Here is a 17,583-nt window from a genome sequence, read left to right on the forward strand (position 1 = left end):
TGTTACTTTTGCAATTGTTTCAGGACTCATTTTGTAACCTGGTGTTCTTGGAAACTCTGCTTTTTTTCTGTAACCTATATTGGAGCTACTCCTTTAATCAATCCAATATCTTTCCCTGAAAAACCCTACATATCCGACAACGCTGTATCTCTCAACTCAACAGGCAAATCATTCGCTGTAAATAGAGTATATAAATCATTTACCTCTGTTCCCTGCTTCACCATTTTAAACACCACATCTTCATTTTTCATATGAAATGCTATTCTATCTGGTGTACAATAAATGCCACAGTTCATCTGGCACAACAAGTCCCTTACAAATAGGTTAACTGGACTTGTATCACACACGACAAATCAGTGTAAATCTTGAAATTCCCCAATTTGCACTTTGATTGCCTTAGTCACTGTGGTCTTAATCAGCTTGTTTGAGACTCCTACATCTTGGATACTTTCTCCGGAGAGGGGTAGGTTGGGAATTTCCACAGTTCCCACCGTGGAATGGGTAGCACCAGTATCTATGAGGAATGTAATTGAATTTCTGTCAACCTTGCCATCCACATAAGGACCAGACTGATCTACCTCTAAGGATGCGCCAAGTACGCACTCCTCCTCCCCCCTCAGGCACCATCATTGAGATGTATCCGAATCATTTTCTTCGCCCTGTATCAAATATTGTGAAGACCCCTGCACATTTTAATTCCCTTGATCATTTGTATGGAAACCCACATTGCATTGTACTTCTGTACTTGACCATTCACATTCTGATTCAGCATAGGAGCTTGAGGAATCTGCAAACTCTGTCCTCTGCCAACTGCCATTTGCTAATGCTGATTCTGTTGATTTACCTGCACCTGATTCATTCCATATACTCCTGTCTCACCTATGTTTACCTGCAGACATCTACACTCACACTTCCAATGCTCCAACTTTCTGCACGCATTACTAGGAAACTTATTCTCAACTCATCTCTATTACCTCTACCTCTCCCTTGTGGAATCAGTATCAGTTGTGTCATAGTATTTCCATTTGAAACTACACCTCTCATACTGGTAGTCTGAATTTCCTCGGTAAGCTTCTGTAAATTCTGTATTGAAAAATCCTCCTTTCCGTTTTCACCTGAGCTGACATTAATTTCTCCTTTCACTTTTTGTGTCTTATTTCAATGTCATCATCACAATACTTTGCATAACGAAGAATTTCATCGAGTGTCTTTCTTTGCGAACAAATCAAATGCAGCTGGATCATAGCACTCATTTCTGGTATCAATTCATACACAAAATGTCCCATCTTTTTTCAGTGATGTTTTCAATTCCACTAAATTGTTTAAAAACCTGTAGAAGCCTTTCATAATAAGCATGCACTGACTCTTTCCACTCCTAAATAGTTCTGTCTATTGTCACCCAATCAGTTTCTTTTGGCAACATTTTCCTTTCAAATAGGTGATAACCTGGTTATATTTTTTCATAACTTCTTCTGATGGTGCTCCTGTTTTTGGATCTCTAGGATATTCTTCTTTTCAATGGCAATTTTACACTCAATCCACAAGTCAGCTGGATCCACGATATCAAACAAGCCATCCAAATCTTTCCACAAAACTTTCGAAACCTTCACAAACCTTTCTACCTGTTTGTACCATTCTACTAGGTTTTCTATCAATCTTGGGGAATCATTTGTAAATGATAGTATATCCTGTCTTGACCAATATACATGAATGTACCCACCTCCTGCCACTTCCCTCATAGGGTGTATTGTAGCATCAGCTATTTCTGCTCTGGTCTCCCTCACAGAATACATTGGTAAAGTCACTGAAGTCTCTGTTGCATCCTCTTTCTTTTTAGCCCATCTTCCTTTCCATCAATCTAACTCACCCCATTGTTTTAGTCTGCCAATTAACTCTTTGATGTGTAACGGTTTTCCTGAAACATTCAACTCTCCAAATCTTTGTCAATGAAATCCAATCTATATGTTTTTTATAAGGCTTTAGACTTCTTTATGTCAACTCCATACGTTTGTGCAATTTCATCAAATCTTTCATGTATGTTTCGCGCTTTCCTTGTAATATTTTTACACATAAAAGCAATTCTTCATCTTGATATTTACCTAATCTGCCTGGGCTGATTGTACAAAGAATAATTTCTCCTAAATCTGCTTTCAAGCTGCTTACATCTGTATCTGAATTATTGATCTGCACACTGGAACCAGGTGCTATTTCGTTTTTCCATTCATCTAATTCTTCAGGAGAGGGACCTAACGAATTCTGAGTATTTTCACCTGACTCACTTTTTGACCCTTCTGATGTAGTAGGTGTCACTTTTTGATCAATCGGTAACAATCATTTGGGATCTATGTATATGCCTTGCTTTGGAGTTTCAACAAATCTTTCTGAAATGTTAATCAACTGCTCTGATTATCCTGTAGTCATACTTACATTTGTTCCACTATTTTCAATCAATCCTTGATTAGTCTCATTAATTTTCCAGTAAACTGACTGAATTCCATTCATATTTCTTTCTGGTTTCTTTAAAACAAGCACTCGAGAAACTCCTTGTCCATCATTTAACAACGGAACAATCGGACCAATAGTCACTGGAATGAATAAAACATCTGGGTTCATTGGTGTCATCATTCTTGGCAATTCTTCTCTAACTACATTTTGATGTCGATTCACGCTTACTGAGGTTTTCTCTTGGGGCACTTCTATTTGAATTAATGGTGTACTTGGTAATGCATTTGTCTCTACTCTATTTTGTTCCTCTTGATAATGTTAAGGTTTATTCACCAATAATTCATTTAAAAAATCATCATCTATGTTATCAAATTCCTCATTATTTTCAGTATTTCTAAATCTTTGATCGTCTACATTTTTCTTTTTCTCCTTACATTTTTTTCCTTCCTTTGACTCAGCTACCATAACTGGAAACCTCTTCCCTCCTTCTGATATGTCCCTTCTCCATATTTTCTTTTGGGCATCTCATTTAGCTTCTGAATATCTACTCACAGTATTCCTATATCTATTCTGATACCTATTTTATTCTCTTCTGAATGCCTCCTGCTCCAATTCTTCAAGAGCTTCATACGGCATAGGTCTAGGATTAGGTCTTAAATTATTCATTTGTCTCCTTACATTCTCTAAGATTTTAGTATTAAAAGAACCATTCTCTGGAAACGCTAAAGTACCATCTTGCTCAGTGCATTTCCTTCAGTTTTCTAACAATGTACACATATGATAACCCCTTTCTAATGACAAATAACCAGCTAGGGTTCCTTCAGGAGCTACTGGAATTCCTTCTCTAATAGGTATTGGCTCAACTTTACTAAATAACGTTTTCAACAATTTTAGTAACTTCATGTTATGTTATATTATGTTATTTTATAGGGGTATTTGTAAAGCGCACGGCTACTCTTGCGAGTGTCCCGGCGCTGACTTAATCCAATAGACAGAGCAGTTGGAAGCGACTACAAGAGTTCTACTCTCACTGAAACAAACAGGTTTTTAATTTCCTTTTAAAGCTGAGGAGAACTTGTTCCTGTCTTAAAGGAGGCGGCAGGTTATTCCACAGCTTAGTGGAGGTCACCTGGAAGGAGCGTCCACCCAAACGAGAGCGTGCACATTTTGGCACGACCGACAACTTCCGAGTGGAGGATCGCAGCGTTTTAGCAGGGGCATATGGCTGAATTCTGCTCCTGATGTGAGGAGCTCTGACATTATGAAGGGCTTTAAAGACTAACACCAGAGCCTTGAATATCACCCTTATTCCGCACTGGAAGCCAGTGCAGAATTATCAAGAGGGGTGTCATGTGGGTTCTGGAATCAACCAGCAGGACGGCCTTTGCTGCCGCATTCTGTACCACCTGCAAACGGCCTAGTAGGTAGTCAGCGAGACCGAGATACAGAGCGTTGGCGTAGTCCAGCCTAGATGTTATCAGAGCTTGGACCACAGTTTTCCTATGAGAAACTGAGAGATCCAGTGATATTCAGTGATACGCTAATATTAATCTATATAAGTAAATCCTCATAGTTCTTCTTCCGTGTTATGTTTCTCTGCTACCAATCAGAATGCATCACCGTGTCCAATTCCAGTGTGACTCACAGAAACCAACCTATACCATTGCGGCACTCTTGGTCACATTTTCACCTAACTAACCAATACCAGCGTGGCACTCTGTGATGTCAGTTTAACTCATATGACTGACCCTCCCTTTACAATTCAGCATCAACTTCTTTTCCATACTGCAAAAACCCCCCAACCCAGAGGATTTACAAGCTCGCTGTAACAATCTGGCGGAATACTTCCATCAAAAAATTCAGCTGATATCTCAATCCTTCCTTCCTGGCCAGAGGGAGTCTGTAACCTCTCGCACTGAGAGTTTCCATTCTGATCCACACTGCTCCCTAGCGGAGTTCCCTTTGCTTGCTGATGGTTTGCTGAGCACACTTATCTTCAGGGTAACATCAGGTTCGCCCACGGACCCTGCTCCTCCACAACATCTCACTTTAGTTATTGATGCTATCCGCCCAGTAATTTTGAATACTCTTAACGTCTCCATTACTTTGGGAAAGGTACCACCGGCTTGGAAATGTGCTCAGGTCAGAGTCTTGCTGAAAAAACCTAACTTAGATATTTCTAATATGGCCAACTATCGCCCCATCTCTCTCCTTCCCTGGCTGAGCAAACTGGTTGAGAGACACATAAATTCCATTCTAGTCCACTACTTAGAGTCCAACAATCTACTCCACGACTCCGAGACAGAATTCCGTCCCAAGCTTGGGACAGAGACGGCCCTTTTGACAGTGACAGAGGATTAGATCAGGGCGGCTCAGCAGCAATTATTTTGCTAGACCTCAGTGCCGCTTTTGACACTGGATCACAACATCCTGCTTGAAAGATTAGAAAGTTTCGGTGTGACGGATCTGGATCTCACCTGGCTTCAGTCCTTTTTGAAGGACCGATTTTTCCAGGTTTCTGAGGGTACTGCCACCTCAGCTCGATGGCCTCTCAGCTGTGGGGTTCCTCAGGGCTCCTCCCTGAGCCCCAGGCTTTTTAACACCTATATGGCGCCCTTGGCTAAGATAGTGCTTCCATTCGGCATAAAAATCATTACCTACGTGGATGACACCCAACTGGTGGTGGCATTAAACCACCCCGAGGGGTCCTCGTGCGCTCTGGGCACTTGCCTAGATGCGGTAGCCGAATGGATGGCACTATTTCACCTTAAGTTAAATGGGGACAAGACAGAACTAATGTTTCTAGGCAAATCCCCTTCAGCCTCCTCGGCCTTCTCCTAACTGACCTGTCTTGGCACTATGCCTGCCCCAAAGCACCAGATCAAGAGCTTAGGTATATGGCTCGACAGTTCCCTCTGTTTTAATCATCAAGCCACTATGCTCTCAGCTACCTGCTTTGGTCTGATGAGGATGTTAAGGAAAATCCTCCCTTTACTTCCCTTTCAGGCGCGGAGGATCATGGTGCAGGCCCTTATCCTATCCCACTTGGACTATGGGAATGCCCTGTATTTGGGCGCCCCTCAGGCCACCATCCAAAAACTGCAAGTAATTCAGAACTGTGCGGCTCACCTACTCCTTGAGATCCCACAGAGACAATCAGCAAGACCCGCAATGAGAGAACTTCATTGGTTGCCAATTCAGTCCAGAATTCGATTTAAGGCCATGTGCCCGGCTCACGGAGCCATTTGGAAAACTGGACCAGCCATTACCCATCTTCTGGTCACCCCTTACCAACCTTCTAGGAGTCTTCGCTCTAGTGCCACCTTCCTCGCCACTATGAGGAATGTTCGGAGATCCAGATGGGGCGGACGTTCCTTATCTTGGAATGCCTCCATTCTCTGGAACTCTCTGCCCCCCACTCTTCGTAGGGAATCTAACCTTCAAACCTTCCGTAGACTCCTTAAAACTCACCTCTTCACTACCACCCATTAACTTGCCACACTTACTGTCTGTCCGGTCCTAAGCGCTACGAGGCCTCAGGGTAGAAATGCGCTCTATAAATCTCATTTCATTCATTCATTCATTCATTTTGAACTCTTTAACAAAACATACTACATAAAACAGCGTGTCTGCTCCACTAAAAGAAATGATGAGAGAGTCATATACTCTGAGAATTCTCTGTTTGCTTCTAGAAAAATCTCTACCAGCGCAATTTTACCCACACTCAAGTGAACAACTCTCTGGACTTCCCCAGATGCGCTTTCTGAAGTGAACCAAATAAATCTCCACTATTCTTCACACTTACAATATGTTCTGTGCAGTACTGACAATATGACCATTGCCTAGCACTGCATCAACAGCAGACAACACACATTTACTTAGTTTATGCCACACTAAGACTGCACCTGGGCTTATTCAGGGTTCTTAGGCCAACGACCAGCCCATTGATGGACCACAACATAAAACATAAAGGTACGTAGTGAACAAATGTCTGTCTCTAAATCCTGTCTCTTCATTACACAGTGTTTTAGTCTAAACTAACCATCTTCTGCTACCAGAAACTGATGGAGCGGAAGCAGTGTACATTTTTATAATCATTCCCTATGTCCCTAATTTATTACAATCAGGGACTTTCCTATAACTAAAGGTTCGGGCACATATGAATTCATTAACCACTTACAAACATCAGGTCCCCCGATAGATCTTTGGTACAGCTAATAGGGATTCGATAATATGAGACGGATGCTATTTCCCTAATGAGGACCTATAATGAAGGAAAAACCTGCCCAACAACAGTAATCACAGTATACATTATGTCCAATGACTCACTAATAAAGAAAAACTCTGAATACTTATCAAGTCACTTTAGCAAAATATTTCAAAATATGAATGGTGAGTACACAAGTACATAAGAAAATCATAGATTCTGTGTTATTTTAATATTACAGGTCACTTCACAATGAAGAAATATTTATTTATTTATTTAGGAGTTTTATATAGCACTAGCCAGACCCGAAAGTATCAGAGCACTTTACAGCATAGGTAGCGGGGAAGAACACACAGATAAGAGTTACAGTAGTATACATATTGACTCAGTGCAAATCGAAAGTCTCATAGGATAGCACAGCTTGGGAGTAATATATACATTGGCTCGTGGGGAGACCCTTTCTGGGAAGGGGGGTACAGGAACGAGTCAGGAGGTGTGAGAGGTAGAAATCTTAGTGTTAAGGTGGCTGAGTGCTGCAATGGGCAAGAGTGTGCGGCACCTATCCATTTGGAAAGGATCGGGTGATAAAGAGGTCTTTGAGCTGCCTTTTAAATTTTAAAAAGGAGTGGGTAGTCCTAATGTAGACTGGGATGGAGTTCCAGATTTTGGGTACGTTTCCAGAGAAGGATCGAGAAAAGGTTTCTTATTTGCACGTTTTCGGAGGGATGAGGAGTAGAGTGTTGGTGCTCCTGAGGTTCTTTGCCTGACCGGCTTTCTTGAGTTTGGCGGCCAGGTAGGAGGGTTTCCCAGTGTGTAGAGCTTTGTACATGAGACAGGCACTTCTGAAGTTGGCACGGATTTCAATAGGGAGCCATTTTAGTTCTCTGAGTGCAGGCGAGATGTGTTCAAATTTCCTTACTCCGGTTACCATTCTGGCTGCTGCATTCAGAGTTGTTCTGAGGGAAGCTAAGTGGGACTTTGCTGTTCAGGTGAGGGTTGGGTTCCTGTAGTCCAGTCTGGGCAACACCAGGGGTTGAGTGGCTTGTTTGAGGTCACTAGGGGGGATGAAGTGTTTTATTTTTTTGAGCAGTTTAAGGTTGAGGAAGGAGCTCTTGACGTAGTTTTTGAAGTGTTTGGCCATGTCTAGTTTTGGGTCCAGAGTGATTCCCAGTGATTTTACAGAGCCGGCCAAGGTGAGAATGTGGTTGGGAGCATCAATGGCTTTTAGCCATTCTTCAATTTGAGGGTTCTGTTCTTTGTTGGAAATGAGAAGGACTTCCCTCTTGTTTTGGTTGAGTTTCAGGTGGTTGCGTGATAGCCATTGTTGGGCTTCTCTTAGAGTGTTGTTTAGTCTTTGGATGTCGTTAATGGAGGAGACTTTGAGATTGATCTGGGAGTCATCCGCATGAAGGTGGAAGGGGATATTGGTGTTTTTGAATATAGAGATGAGGGGTTCCATGTAGATGTTGAAGAGTTGCGGGGAAAGAACTGATCCTTGGGTTACACCCCTGCTGACAGAGCGTAGGTCAGACAAGAAGTTGTTGATTTTCATTCTTTGGGTGCAGTTCTGTTGAAAAGAGGCGAACCACTGTAAGACCACCTCGTCAACTCCTACCCTTTTTTGCAGTACCTTAATGAGTAATTTGTGATCAACTGTGTTGAAGGCTGTCGATAAGTCCAAGAATATGAGTAGACAGCATTGGTCCTTTTCTAGTGAATTGTGGGTTTCATCTTTGACATTCAACATCGCTGTCTCTGTGCTGCAACCTTTTCTGAAACCCGATTGTTGAGGGTCTAGAAGGTTTTTGCAGTCCATGTGTTTGGTAAGTTGGAGGGGAACACATTTTTCCAGAATTTTAGCTAGGAGAGGGACATTGGAGACAGTTCTGAAATTGTTAGGATCATTTGTGTCAGAGCCCTGTTTTTTTTAATAGTAGTGTGACTTGACCGATTTTGAGACAGTCAGGCATGACTCCGGTACTCAGGGAGCTATTTATAATCTTGGTCCAGATCGGGGCTAGGGTGCGTTTGAGCTTTTTGGCCAGTTAGCCAGTAATAGGGTCCGAGATATGTGATGATGGAGTGGAGCTGGAAATCAATTCTGAGATTTCCGCTTCGGAGACGGGGTTGAAGGATTTCCAATTGTTTGGGTGGTGCTTGGGAGAGGTAGCATCTGTCTTAGTGAGCTAGCTGCTGTAGGGGGGCATGGTGAACATCTAGGGAGAGCTCGATCTTTGTGATTTTTTTCGTCAAAGAAGTTAGCAAAGTTATCACATGGGCCTTTGGAGGCTTGAACTGAGGCTGAGGGGGGTTTGGAAGTTTGCTGTCTGATGAGATTGAAGAGTTCTTTCGGCCTATTTTTTGCTTTGTCGAGAGCACTGCAGAACAAGGACTTTTTTTCATTCTTGATGTCTTTTTTGTATTTACCGCGTAAAGATTTGAGTCGCTTAAGGAGGGTTGTGGAGAGGTTATTCCACCATAGTCTTTCTGCAGCTCTCAACTGTCTTCTTTCGGCATTTATGTCCGTGTTGAACCAGGATCTAGATGGGGTGTTCCTGAATCTTTTCCGCTTCAAGGGGGCTACTTGGTCCATGATGGAAGTCATGGTTGTGTTGTAGTGGGTAATTTGATTTCTTGCCCAGTGTGGGGGTTCTTGAAATACAGTTCAATTACAAATACATCATATAATCAATAACAGCAATGAGAGTAGAGAGAGAGAGAGAGAGAGAAACAAAGTACAAATCATTGCAAAATCAGTATGCTATTCAGATTATCTACACACCTAGATCAAAGAAATACTAATGCACAGTGTGCAATAGTCAGAAATAGCTAATCCTTCGGCAGAATGGGTATAGCCTAAGCAACATCACCAGCCTATGATGTGCAAGAGATACAAGACAGTCTTGCTCAGGATCTTGCAGGAATTATAGCCGGCCAGAGTAGCATAGAGAGTACAGCAGCATAGGCTTTCTTCTCATATAAACAGCTAGTGTACAGTTATTTTCTCACAGTAATAATTATACCCCAATGCTAAAGGTTCTATCCTCCTAAAGTTACAATTTCATCATTTTCACACAATTCGCTAGGTCAAATTTATGAGTAGATCATTGCCTCAGTCAGCTCACCAAGATTTTGTCTGTTAAAGTTCTTTGTTAGGAAAAAATTTCATCATCGCTCTTTGAAAGCAGGAAGAAGATTAGTTAACTTATTGTCCTTGTGTCCGTTTCCACATCAGCTTGCAACGCATGTTGACACAATTATTCATAGAAAGAAATACTCTGCCCATGGAGAGGAAACCTAGTGATACACTAAACACAGCTAAACAAATAAATCATCCTTTTAGAAATAATCAATGACAAAATACATTCTTCTGTAGCCTACGTTAGGGAAAGCAAAATTACTCTAGCAAAGTTTGAGTCCTTCATAGAGAACACATCATTCGTAATTTTCTAAGGAAATAAAAACACATGCGCTAATATTTTAGCTAAAGAAAAAAAAACACATAAAGAAATAGGAAATAAAGATTCATTATCTTAAGTAGATCCATAAGTATAATATACTTTCAATAATCAAACTATTAATAGGGTTTTATTTTCTTGTTATGTAAATAGGATAAACATTTCTCGAAACGTTTTCTATAAGCGTTTTTCTATATGTTACAATTTTCATATTTCTGAGTGCATAATTTTAAATACATATTTATTCATGTCTCTCCCTCTCCCATACCTTTGTAAAAACACTTCATCTAATTTTCATGCTTTCAACTTTCAGCATGTTAAGCATTGCAGCTAATCAGCTTTTATATTTTTACTAAACACCTCGTGCCTTTCTTGCACATTTTCACGTCATATCTTCAAATTTCCCTGTGTGTGTAATTATAAAAACGTCACACCGTTAGTCATTTGTTTTGTTAATAACACTGTTATAAGCTGATTTGATCAAGCAAGATTATTTCACAAAAAATCATACTTCATCAGGCTGAAGTAGGGGTCGTGGCAATGTTTTGTACATGACTGGGACAGTAGAGTCATGGTGATATTGTTCATCATTTTACAGATTTTTGCTCAAATTTCCAACTATTGTCCTGAAATGATTTTAGTTCTTGGCATGCTTGGCTGTATGTATTAGTTTCAATCTTATTCAACTTTTTCATTTTTTGTCAGTCTACCATTTTCAGTCCTGTGGGATATTTGAATTATATGGATCTCACATAATGTTCTCAATTTTCCAGTTTTCCTGATGCAGTCTTGGGGGTTATGCAGTCTTGTGTGGAACGTAGATATTTTTCTCAATTATCTTCTATTTGCACAGTCTCATTGCTTTGGTTCGGGGTGGGAGGGGGTCAGTTCTTCCCCTGCATGTGATTTAAGCCGGTAGGTCTCCACTGCAGTCAAACTGTATTCTTCGTGTCTCCTTTCTTCCTTTACTTGTGCTATTGCACCATTTTTTCAAGCACTAAGATGTTTGCGCACATTTGTTAGTTGAATAATAACCATAAAAAATCTTTCACTTTAGTAAGCATTCACTGGGGATATTAGGAGGGAGCTGGGTGGTGGGGGGTAGGAAGGAAAATGAGTGTTAGCATTCTTTTGAGCCCACAGACATTATTACACGTTTCTTGCTAGGATCCCATGTGCTTTTTTGGAGCCTAATGTACTAGCCTATAAGATACAGATACATTTTCATTTTTAATCACATTTTGACTGTCTCTTTGTAGAAGCCCTGGAGGACTATATGGCCTTGCGGAATTCATGACTATTCCAGTTTATTTTTGCTTCTCTCCCTGCTTATTTCCTGGGGAGTGTAGGGTCTTGAATCACATACCTTACAAGGAAAGGTTCCTTGTTTGGTGAGGGGCCGAGAGGAACTCTGTGAGGGTGTACACCCTCCCGTGGATTAACAATGTGTCACTATAATTACTCCCTTGATTAACCAGTCTGCCATTAGAAGATGTGGCTAACCTGAACAGTATGCTGATGGTGGATAGATGGTATGCCCTATTTGAAGTACTTAACACAACCTATGCGTGGGGAAGGAAGCACGTCCTTTTGTTATTATATTCCCTCACACACCCTAGTGGTGTCATGCTTCATCATCGGGACACCCCGATGCCTAGAAGTCAGGGTGGGCTCGACCGTTTGTTCAGGGAGTGCTTACTGAGATAGTATTTGGCCAGGGGGATAAAGATTAAGAATCAATATCAGAACCCAGTTTCCCTTTATTCTTGGGTCTAGCACGGATAATAAAAACAAGAAATTAGGGGTTTCTAGGGATATTATGGTCCTAGGACCCTATTGCCAACATGTTTCTCTCCCTTGCTGCCCCATAAAGGGTGCTTGAACTTTCTTCAGGGCGTGGGCCCCCTGGGAAATTGGAATAGTAAGAGAGTTTCCCTATACTACTTCGCGATAAGGGATCGAAACCAAAATCATATGGACCATCACAAAATGGTACTCAAATTCCATACCTTAGGCAGCAGGATAAGGCAAACTAAACTTAATATATGAAAAAGATCATTTGCGATCCAGAAGCTCAAGGATAAAGCATTCATCAAATTCCAGAACAAGATTACATAGCAGAGAAGAGTGTGGGGTATGTTGTAGGTGGAATGCCATGCGATAATGAAAGATGAATTGTACCTAAAATTGTAAGAGGAGTCAACAAGAATAGAGGAGAGAAGTAGAGAGGAGTCATGGAATGCAGCAGTGGTGGTATCAGAATTGCAAGCGGTGATCATTTGTCCCGCAGGTTACAACATGCAGTGGTAGCTGGTATGCTCGAATGAAGATCATAGTTATTATTTTTGGATCACTCAATATAGAACAGAGTGAACAGGACTTCTGTACTGTCAGGGGGGCGATGGCGTGGGACAGAGAGAGGATAGAGGATCAGGCCACAGTTTTATGAGTGGTTGTTGTTCCAGTAATGCAGGCATGGGACACAACAACAATCTAACAGAATCATCTAGCCCCACAATTTCCTCATAGGGCAATGGTTGAAAACAGTTCTGGCAGCCATTACTTCTGTGTGGGTGTAGGAATTTGGGCTGTTTGCTGTGCACATGTGAGGCCTGTGCATGTAATAGGTTCAGAAATGTCCCCTTACTGGGAACCTAGCACAGCATTGTAGTGCCTGCCTCTCTCAGGGAAGTGAAGCAGAGCAGTCCAAGGCATTCTCAGGGGAGATGGTGTGGGCTAGCAATCACCATTCACTGGCACAGAATAATAATAATAAATGATTGTCCAGTTTGTGTGTTTTCTTTGAAAAAGGAGGAAATATATGTATTACAAATGCACACTACTCAATACTATGCAGTAATTTACAAGTATAAATAAGGCTGTTGGAAATACCTTTGACAACACCACATTTGACACCTAAAGTTTCATGATCACATAGATCACAATATCCCCCCACATGTACAATAGAGCACATATCCATATATTCGTGTGTGCCTTTATATCAGGTCAATGTTACCACACTTCAAGATCAGAATCACATGACATAATAATTCTTCATTCCATCACTGTCTTCAGTAACCATGATCCATTTGGACTTATTATGAATAATATGGCATGGCAATCACTTGCTTACAGTATTATTGGTAAAGCACTACAACCTTTCAGGAATATGCATTATGATCAGCATTAATAACCCTTTAAATAAAGCATTAAAAATAACTTTGGATGAAGCATTGCTTAAATTCAATGGGAATAATTCCCCTAAATAAGGCATTGCCAAACCAGCATGAATAACACTTTTTAATAAAGTATTGTTCAAACCAGTAGGACAAACACTTTTAAATAAAGCATTTTCAAAGATCAACCATGTGTCTGTGCTTTTTTTGACAGTCTTCAGGCCATGTAATCTGCAGCAATAGAATCCATTGCTAGAGAGTGCTGCATGGCACTCCCAGCTGTAGAGCTAACGTTTTGCATGGGGAATGCTTAAAAATCTCAGGGACATCTCAGGCTGGTCATCTTCTCTTTGACCTTCTTAACTGACAGTCAACTTTTTGGGAAAGTTCCTTCACACTTCTAGGGGGGGCTGCAGTGCTCCTGCATCTCCTTGGCACTCTCTTTTTCTTTTTGGTGGTGGCACCACTTTCATATGGCGACCACAAGCGTTAAAATTTGCTTGCCAATATATAGCCTGCAGGGCTTTATGGGGCACTCCCTTGGGAGCATGCATTCACACTTGCTTTAGATGTGCCATGCATCTTAACACCGTGTGGCTTGGCTTTTTACTCTTTCTTGTTTTAAATCTAGGGGGTGCCCTCCTTTTCCCTCCATACACTGGGGGCAGACCAGGGAGCTCATGGCAGCTTCATGGATCCTTGTGCGGGCAGCAATTCTCTGGGCTGCTGCAGGAGTCAGTATTTCTTCACTTCTGCCTGCTCCTGGAGATGGGGCACTTGATTTTGGTGGTGGCTGCCCGCTCCCTGAGACAAGGTGCATGGGGAGCAAGGCAGGACCAAAATATCTGTGTTAGCATGACAGCACCCCGCTGTCTCCTTTCTCTCTGTGGGTCCCAGAACTGGGAATCCCAGGACCTCCTCCAGTCTTCTCGGAGGAGTGTGACAGAGCACCCCCATTCTCTGCAGCATCGGGGGCCCAGAATTGGGGTCATGGGTCCCCAGATATATGAAGAAACCTGGGTTTGAGGGCCTAAGGTTCTTGAGTTTTGGACCCCCCTTAAGGTTTGCATGCCCTTTCCAGGATAAAAAATTATGAATAATCATTGCACCAACCCCGTGCCCTGGCACCCCAGGGGTATTTAAGACTTACCAGGGGAGGTCCATGCAATCTGTGTCCTCGCTGGGTGGTCAAAAGTCAAACATTATTTCTCTTCATATCTTGGGCACCATTGGGCCATTTTGTTTGATCTGCATTTCAGTTTACTCCTGGTGGAATGCCCTAGCCAACTAGAGCCCTTCTCTTAGGTCTCCTGGCCTCCAGGGTGGTACAATTTGCAGGGAGCTGATTCCACTGGCTCCCTGCACCACCCTTTCTCCTTTTTCTCCTCTGGTGCTTCTCTCCTCCTTGATGCAGAAGTCCAGTTTTCCCCCAACTAGTCCTAAGGGCTTTAAGGGGACAAGCTTTCTTGTTTCTAGGGAGAGATCCACTGGTCGTGGGGTCAACTATAGGCAAAGTCCTTTGGCCCAGGTGGGCATTAGAGGGTTCCTCCTTTCAGTTGTCCATAGCTGCCACCATCCAGTCCCAGAGTCAGGTTTAACAAAAAGCATTCTTGTGCAAGACTTTTTAAGTGGGGGTGGAAAGTTCTAGAAGCCAGGCAATCCTAGGATGCAACATCACCTCTCCACCTTTGTCCCAACCCTTGGCTACAGTTGTCTGAGCTTCCAACTTTGTTCAGTGGGCCTGGGCTGTCATCTCTGGTACAGTATGACAGGTAACAACTAATGCAGATTTTTATCCCAATCCCTTTCTGATCAGGAGCTGAGGGAAGCACTGTTAATTACTTCCTTTTGTGAGGGGCGTCCTTTGCTCCCTCTGCTGGGAAGAAATTTAATTAGCTTGGTCCAGCAGTCTGACAAAAGGGCTGGGGTTTGATCCTGAGCTGAGCCAGAGAAATATGACAGGTCTGGATGACTCCAAATACTGTCTTGTAATTTGCAGATTTGATATTGGTGCACATATTCTACCCCATTTTGATATGTCACTGGACTCTGTTGGCCAAGGGGAAGCAAAACTGCACTCTAAGACAGTTTTCCCCTTAAGTGTATAATCAAGTATCACTTCAGATGTAACAGTAAACCAAACTTTCTCTATGATTGTACACTAACATTGTAAGGCCTACCCCAGGTCAGTAACTAATTCTGCAGAGTCCCCTCTGCAACAGGCTACCTGTGTGCAGTAACTGGACTGTGCATCACAGTAGTCTTACATGTACAGCCCTCACACATGTGCACAAACGTGTGCATACGTGTTCACGTGTAACCAGCTAAGTGCCCTTTACCCATGCTGGAGTGCACTTGCCTTATCTTAAAGGGCTGATTCTGGAGGTACACAAGCCAGTGCATTTGGCATGTGATTACTGTGTGTGAGACACATGTAGTGAGACTCAGTAACAGTAATAAGTCCAAAACTGGTGATTCAAAAAGCAAAAAATCTGGGCATCTCAAATGGACAAAACCTGTTCTGCAACAGTGGGGATCTTGGCTGATCTCCAATGCCAACAAATGCAAACCTTCTCAGTGGAGAGAGCAGTGGCCATCCAGTGGCACCAATGTGAGGTGGTGTCTTTCAAATTTAAAGTGTCGTAGGATAGCTAATTTATATTATGTTTGAAAAGGGTAGCCTCTTGAGCAAAGTAGGGCACACCAGCCTCCTTGTCAGTAGTGGGCTATGATGGGACACAATGTGCAGTAAATAGCAACTCCTGACCTGCTTCTCCAATAGAGGTCAATCTGGCTCAAACTTCAACTTGCCCTGTGAAGTTTGACATGCGACCAAAAACACTCATAGGACCATGAAATACACATACTTGATGACCACTTCTCTCAGATTCCCATCAAGAGAATTTAGCAGGGAAGCCCAGTCATCTATTGAGTACTCCACATATAATAGGGTCTGTCATCTTAGCCTAGCATTACGATCCACCACTGTGGAGTGAAAATGTGTTACGCAATACCGACATCACCTCCTTGTCTTTCCTCCATTTCTGTTCATAGGACAGCATTGGGAAGACCTGTTGTGAAATGGGCCCATACCAAACCTGACGCTCAGGCAGTTCAGAACTTGCCCTTGTTACCAGCCCTACGGGGGGGGTCTGTAAAATTCTAAGTAAACATCATCAAAGGGTTTTATAGAGTCACCCTGTAGTAAATCATCTGAAGTTAGTCCTCCAAGCGTGTCCACAAATGACATCTAATCACATTACCTCCATCCCAAACCCAGAATTGTCCAAAACAGGGTTATTTGTGACCCTTAAACTATGGTCTACGGGCCAAATATGGAATGGACCATCAGGGAAGGAGAGGTCCTTTTCCTTGTAATAAAAACAGTTGTGGACAGCTAGGTTGGATAATTCGACCCCTTCAGTGGCTGCCCAGATGAGTGATTCATCACAATCAAGGGAAAGATACGAGAGCTGAGACAGATGGTGCACGAAACAGTATGAGTAAGTGTCAGGGAGACTTAGGACTTCAGACACTGTATACACATGTAGTTTTGGGGGACAAAGCCGTGGTTTCCTGCCAGTCCAGAAAATGTTCTGTATCCTGCTGGCAATGAATAGCAAGAGTTGGAGGAATAACATTCCTAAACAATACTTTACCTTGGTGCAGCTGCAATTTTTATGACTTGCACCCACTTCCTTAGCGACATTTGTAATGACGACCACCAGAAAAAATCATTATCAGTTTTCACAAGATGGGATTGTAGATTATCCAAGACCATGTGTTCAAAATATCTGTGTCCCATGGACACCAAGATATTATTTATCCGCCTGTTCACGCTGCATTTTCTGGCCAGTAGTGCGTTCCACACTGAAAAATCAGCGTGAACGGTACCATGCAGTTTACATGGGTGCGGTCATTTTATTGTACCTGCTTTCTGTTCTGTGCATGGTGCTGGTCCTGCTTTTCAAATCTAGTTTTAATCACTTCCAATCTTCCCCCTATCCTAATCATCGAACCCCTCATTTGCCTTTTTTTTTTTAAATCAGTGTGTCTTTCTGTGTGTTTTTTGTTTTTTTCCATGACTTTCTGTACTTTTGTTTTGTTTGCTTTTTCTTCCCTGTGTTCTACTTCCTTTAGTTCTTTCTTTCTGCTTTGCTGTTTACTTTGTCCTACTTCTTTTATTTTTCTCACCACAGCAGCATGTCTGAACAACAGGCATCAAACGGTGGCACCAGTGCTGCTGCAACAAGCTGCACAGCTTGTGGTTCCTGGCACCACCAAGGGGGGCAGCGCT

Source organism: Triturus cristatus, chromosome 2_2, assembly GCF_964204655.1.
Source record: "Triturus cristatus chromosome 2_2, aTriCri1.1, whole genome shotgun sequence".
Taxonomy (NCBI): domain Eukaryota; kingdom Metazoa; phylum Chordata; class Amphibia; order Caudata; family Salamandridae; genus Triturus; species Triturus cristatus.